Below are 7,290 nucleotides of genomic sequence, written 5' to 3' on the forward strand. Positions count from 1 at the left end.
AAACAAAACAATCCAGAAACAATTCAAGGTTTTTATTTAGCACAGTGGCTAGATTAACAAATAACCATACTCCACCTGATTCAAATAGTCCATCAACATTTAACAATGTAATGCCTTTATGAATTTCTTCACTGATAAAACTGATAACATCAGAAATACAATAGCGAATGTAGATTCTACAGCGTCTAACACTTCACTTTCATCCATCGCACCCAAAGATAAACTGCAGTGCTTTACAAATATAAAACAGGAAGAGCTGAATAAACTTATCACTGTATCTAAACCAACAACATGTTTATTAGATCCTGTACCCACTAAATTACTGAAAGAGTTGTTACCTGCAGCAGAAGAACCGCTTCTCAATATTAATATCTCATCGTTATCCTTAGGTCACGTCCCAAAATCCTTGTGAACTGGAAAATTATAGGCCCATTTCAAATCTTCCATTTATGTCTAAAATGTTATCTGTATGGAGAATTTCAGTCAGGTTTCAGGCCCCACCATAGCACAGAAACGGCACTTGTTAAAATTATGAATGACTTGCTTCTTTCGTCAAATCAAGGCTGCATCTCATTGCTAGTTTTACTTGATCTTAGTGCTGCATTCGACACCATAGATAATGACATACTCATACATCAATTACAAAACTATACAGGTATTCAAGGGCAGGCTCTAAGATGGTTTAGATCCTACCTGTCCGATCGCTACCATTTTGTTTATTTAAATGGGGAGTCATCTCATTTATTGCCATTAAAATATGGAGTGCCACAAGAATCTGTCCTAGGTCCTCTAATATTATCAATATACATGTTGCCCCTTGGTAATATTAGGAAATACGGAATTAGCTTCCACTGTTATGCTGATGATACTCAGCTATATATCTCAACGAGACCAGATGAAACTTCTAAATTATCTAAGCTAACAGAGTGTGTTAAAAATGTAAAATTGGATGACCAATAATTTTCTCCAATTAAAAACATCTCTTTCCCCAAGCATTCGAATAATGCATCTCATAATTTGTGACTGCAGTTTTATCTTATCAAAATCCGCAATATTATTCTTTAGCTTGTGTTAAACGAATTAATTTTACTTGGTTGGAACAGCAGCTAATTATGTCTCTATGTTTCTCTGTTTTGCACAAGTTTCAGTTTGGATCCAGAAACACCTCAGAGGAGATGATGCTGACCCCTAAGGGGACCTCAGATGATGCTAACCTGAAACAACATACAGAACTAATGAATATTGCAACACTTGTGATTGCATCATATAATAATTGCTGTTAATAATGTTCATTGTCTGGTTGACTATGTCTTTTTTCTGAAAATTCCTGTCATACGCACATAAACTGACGGTCACCACTGATAAGCTATTACTAAATATTGCAGAAACTTTATTTTCTGTAATGTTGCTTTGCAATGATTTGTATCGTAAAAAGCGCTATACAAATAAACTTGAATTAATTTAATTGAATATTATACAAGTAAAATAAAGTGCTTTATTTTCAGGTAGCCTACAGGTGTATTTAGCAGGAGCATTACAAAAATTGAATAAACAAATATAAAAATAAAACACTATATACATTGATTCCTATTAAAGCAACTGTATTAATGTTTTTCAGTCAAGAGTACGGAGTGATTTTTCTCTTTGTGTTTGTTGTTTTATTAACATCAAGGAATAAATCACCCTAAAATTAAAATAGTATTATATTTTTTATACCTTCATGTATTCAATCAAAAGTTTTTTAAACCTGAGTTTCCTTCTGCTAAACATGAACACTATTTTTTCCTACTATCAAAGTCAATGTGAACCAGCAACTTTTTTTTTTATTGTGTTCAGCACAAGAAAGAAGTTAATATAGATTCGGACAACATGTGAGTGAATAAACAATGAGAGAAATTACATTTTATTGTGAACTATCACTCTACCTTTCGGGGGCATGAAGCCCACTGTCCCTTTAAGACCTGCACGCATCTAATATACAGACATGCATATTGAGTCTATACATAACCTTGTGTGATTTGACAGTATTAGCACAAAACATAACTTAGTTAAGTAATCAGGTACAGTTTGAAGGGCTTTTTCGTTTTCGTGCCGCGCTTTGTTCAGAAAAAAAACGCATGTCAGAACATCACACAAATTTAAAATGTAAATAACCACTAAGGCTTTAAAGCAGATGCAAAAAACTAAAAATAAAATTGTGAATAAGTGCATTGTCTCGTGCACTGCAGCACAATACAATGATATTTCTTTAAAGGGACAGTATTCAAACTAATTTTGCTCTCCAGCGCCTCGCTTTTTCAAATGCGCGTTGCATCTACGGTAGGCGATATGTACCAAAAAGCTTTGACGGGATGTCTTCTAATAGCACTTCGTCGAGTTTTCCTTCAGGTGAACAGGTGTGTTATTTCAAACAAACTGCAACATGACAACTAACAAACGAATGTTACAGTATGAATTACTGACTGTGGAAAACATGAAATATTGTGATTAGTAGTTATGTCTTCTTTATTCGTTATATTTTCTGAATAATGTGCATTGTTAGATATAAAAAAAATATTGTAATATAGATTGTAACACTGACTTACCTGTCGAGAAGAAAACTGGCCACTTCAGCGTCTCTTTTGAAATCTTTATCCAGCATTAGCTCTTTCCACCTAGAAAAAGCTTCCCCGACATTAACTCTTGTTTTCTGTAATCTACGGTCACGTTTCCTTTTACGTTCTATTTTTGACTGTTTTGGCGACGATGTTTTCTTCTCCTGTGGCGCGGCATATGTATGGTCCATAATAAGAATGCAATCCAGACTTTTAAACTTGCCGGTGCAGTTTCAAGCGCCTCTCACTGCTCTGCACCTGCGTTTCTGGCTCTGACCGAAAACGCGCTGTGGAAACGCGTTGGCTTAGTACTTTTTGTCCCTCTCTGCTGTTATAGTTTTGCAAGATGGCGGAACTACATGGAAGCCTCCATCGACCTACCCGTCCCATGTATATAAAGATAATAAATTCTTCATTTACGAGGATTAGTTTAAACATTGGCATAGGTATTTGTACACCATTGAGGGCATATTTATGAATAAAAATATTGATTTTAGATAATAAAATACCTAAAAAGTTACTTATTGTCCCTTTAAAAGCAGATCATGGAGACATTTTTATCGCCCACTATCAAAAATCTTCATATGGGCGGTGCTATCCAAATCTTCCCACACAGTGATGTAGACATGTGGGGGCGTGTTTAAATTAGCATTTTAGGAGGGCTTGGATGAGTCTTAAATTTTATAAAGAACATCTCTAAGGTCTTTGCTTCTTTTAGGGATTGTATTCATGAACAACTTGTAACACTCCAAAGAGAAAGGAAAACTTGAAATCGCATCATACGATCCCTTTAGAAAGCAAGAAGAATACAGTGCAGTGCTGTAATGCAATTAAGTAAAAATACTTTGTTACAGTACTTAAGTATTTTTTGGAGTATCTGTACTTTACTTGAGTTTTATATTTCAGGCAACTTTTACTCCACTACATTTCCTTATTAAAATGTATACTTTAAATCCGATAAATTTCCCCTAAGTATATTTGTTACTACAAAATAGTCAGAAGAACACAGACTGCAGGAAAGCAGGTTTAGCGTTTGAAAGTTAGACTCATAAAAACACCTTTGCTCACGTGCAAACCAACCGCGGATGACTTCATTTCCCACTCAAGTCAAGACAGGGGTACAGCATCGTCTGCGATAATATGGTAAGTTATTGGTACAATGTTGCTGTAATGATGTGCCACCAAATATCACCAACCACACAGAGTGCATGCACATTGATTCATTAGTCTATTAAAACTCAAAATTCCAGGCATTCTAAATTGTAAACGGTAAAACGTTCTGTATACTTTTTATATTTATATAATTTAATGTTGGCCTAGTTAACTTAAAAGGGTTAGTTCACCCAGATAGCAAAATTATGTAATTAATAACTTACCCTCATGTTGTTTCAAACCCGTAAAACCTCCGTTTATCTTTGGAACACAGTGTTCATCTTCATCTCTCTCTTCACAGCAGTTCAGTCAGTGTACTGTTTGAGTAAATGAATTACTCCGGGATATTGGTTTGTTTGAACTCAGAGGGAGTGTCAGCCACATTAAAAAATGTAACTGCTTAAGTCATTTGTGCATTAATGCGTATTGGACACATGAACCGTTTAAAACGATTAAGTTTGATTTGGTGAACTGAATGATTCGTTCGCGAACCGGATATCCAGACTGCTTTGATTTGAACTCTCTCTCACAAAAGACACGGAAGAGAAGACAATGCTGAATAAAGTCGTCGTTTTTGCTATTTTTGGACCAAAATTTTCGATGCTTCAAAAAATTCTAACGGACCCTCTGATGTCACATGGACTACTCTGATGATGTTTTTCTTACCTTTCTGGACATGGACAGTATATCGTACACACAGCTTCAATGGAGGGACTGAGAGCTCTTGGACTAAATCTAAAATATCTTAAACTGTGTTACAAAGATAAACTGAGGTCTCACGGGTTTGAAACAACATGAGGGTAAGTTATTAATTACATAATTTTGCTATCTGGGTGAACTAACCCTTTAATCTATATCATACAAATAGTACCGTTTTTCTGAAGATGCATGAACAGATTAAATAATTTTATGAAAGTTCAATAAAGCAATAAATTACTTCCATTTTAGACATAATATTGCTTGTTTTTTTTTTCAATTTTGCCAACAAAAGTAGTTCCAAACAAAGATCACAGCCCTTTTTTGCGTCTCTGAGCGATAGATGTCTACTTATTGAATTAATGAGCTTTTTGAATGAATCTGTTGCATAAATGATTCAGTGATTCACTCATTACCACAGTCAAATGCTTTATTTCTCAATGAATCAGCCGTTTGAATGAATCTGTTGAATCTCAACGACTCACTCATTAACGTTCACTTGCTGTCACCGGCGGGTTTAAATTTCACATTGACCTTTTTTTTCGTGTTTTCAATTATTTAAAAATAATTTATATTATTTAAAAACATGAGGCCTAATTTATACACCTGTATCTGCAGTTTAAATGTATCCGTGTCCCCTGTGAGATACATTAACTGTGTAAATATGCTAACAAAACAATGATAATAACATCAGAGGCATCCCAAATATTCTGATTTGACCCTACATTTCAACTTTTGCCAGCAAACACTGCGTTACTCATTTCCAAGAGAATGCAAAATGCTTAGCAAACACAAAAGCATTAATATATTTGAGAAATATTATCTATTTTTTATTCATCCATTTCATTTACAGAATCTGTCCTCATAGTGTTTAAGAATTAAATTATAGTTTAAGCATATACAGAACGAACATCAAAAAAACACACAATTCATTGCATATTTTGTCAAAAACAAAGAGTGGATCCCGTTACAAGATACAAAAAAAAAAAAAAGGCACTCACATAGCAGCCAAAATATAAAAAGCCTTTATTGTAAGACAGGGCTACATGTTAAAAATCCCAAGAGACATTAGTCGTTAGATCTGGGAAATGTGCAGTCACAGGTGTATCTATTTAAACTAAGGAACGCTCCACTATAGTTGCAGCAATAGCAGAGTTGCTGGGGAATATTCTCACGTGCTGCATAATATCACAGCGCCTGCTGCATCCGTGGCACGGCAGCAAAGATCCTTGATTATTACACCAGAATGAGTATAGTTCCTAGTCATATCACCCTAGAAATCCCAACTTTTCATTTTCTGTTGGTCTTAGTACACACAGTTACTACAGAAGAGTCGAGTTTTAAATAGGAAAAATATAGAAACTCTTTGGTCATTTCAGAAAGTCTAGTCAGATTCAATGATTTATTCAAAGCTATAAGCACTAGTACCCCCAGACCTGGAGATCGGCTGAATGGATTCAAAAACAGTAGAACTCCCAACCGTTTAACTCTAGGGAAGTTGGATATTTAGCCTATTTTCAAAAAAACTTCCTTTAATTCTCGTTTTCTGTTGTCTAACACCCTGATACACAATGGTGTTTTCAACATGGAACCCAGTCTAACAATAAAGGCATCTCATATTTTGCTTGCTATGTGAATGCCTGGACGTGCATTTGTTTGTTTTTTGTTTCTTGCAACGGGACCCACTTTTGGTTTTTAACTTTTTGTTCCCTCTCTGGAGCACCCATAGTCTTGCTTTATTTAAATTTTTTTTACTTTTTGTTAGATTATCATCTCATACTTTGCTGCATTTTTTTTTTTTTTTACATTTATCCCAGGTTTAGTAGACAAGGCACTCGTATAGGTATAAAAATGTCACAGATAACAATGGTAGTCACGCAACAGTTACCACAGATCACTAATCTGAGAAATTATGCCTGATTTAAAAATAAACATATTTAGTCTTGCACAATGCTAACGTTCCAAGAACTGTGGTTGCCAAGAACAGTTATTTCAAACAATACTCCCGCCCTTGAATTTTACTCACACCACTCATTTCACACGTTCCAACGTGTTAAATAGTCTATTTGTTTTTCTCACAGAACTCATTGTGAAGAATGCTCAAGTCATCAAGGTTTAACTCTAAAATATGTCCAAAATAAAGCATACTTTACAGAGGTAGTGTGAATAAATCTATCAGCATTAGTAGTTTTACATATCCTAAGGTAAAAATCACTGTGCAATGTGGGCATTATCAGATTCCAATCCGAATCAATGATGTAAAAGTCACATAACCTCCGATATTATTTAGACTCTGGTCGCACTGTAAAACATCTGACCCGAATAGATTTAGAACCACATATGAAAGTTGCATAAAAAAAAAAAGGATCAGATTTCATGTGATGTGCAGATCATACTGCCATGAAATAAAACAACCTGGGTCACGTGAGCACCCAAAAAAAAAAAAAAAAACCTTGGCCTGCATTTTTGCAGTGTGAATGTATCCAGTATGAGATTGCATCAAAATGCCCTCATGCAATTCCAAACCTGTAAGACTTCCTTCTGTGAACCACAAAAGATTGCATTTTGAAGAATGGTAACCACTGACTTTCATGGAGTAGAGGACCCGACTTTGACTTTCTGGGTGAACGGTCCCTTTAAAATGTTCTGGTTTGTGTTTCCGTGCATGTTATTTTGTTTTAATTTGAGAGTAAATAAAATATAGCACTTTAAAATTAAAATCCATTCAGCATATAACATCATCATGACACTTCACTATACACTACCTTTATGGATTCTACTACATTTCATAAAAACAAAAACTTCTGAAACATTCCTCAAAATTTGTTCTGTACAAGTTTGGAATGAC

This window comes from Carassius auratus, chromosome 18, assembly GCF_003368295.1.
Source record: "Carassius auratus strain Wakin chromosome 18, ASM336829v1, whole genome shotgun sequence".
In the NCBI taxonomy this organism is placed as follows: Eukaryota; Metazoa; Chordata; class Actinopteri; order Cypriniformes; family Cyprinidae; genus Carassius; species Carassius auratus.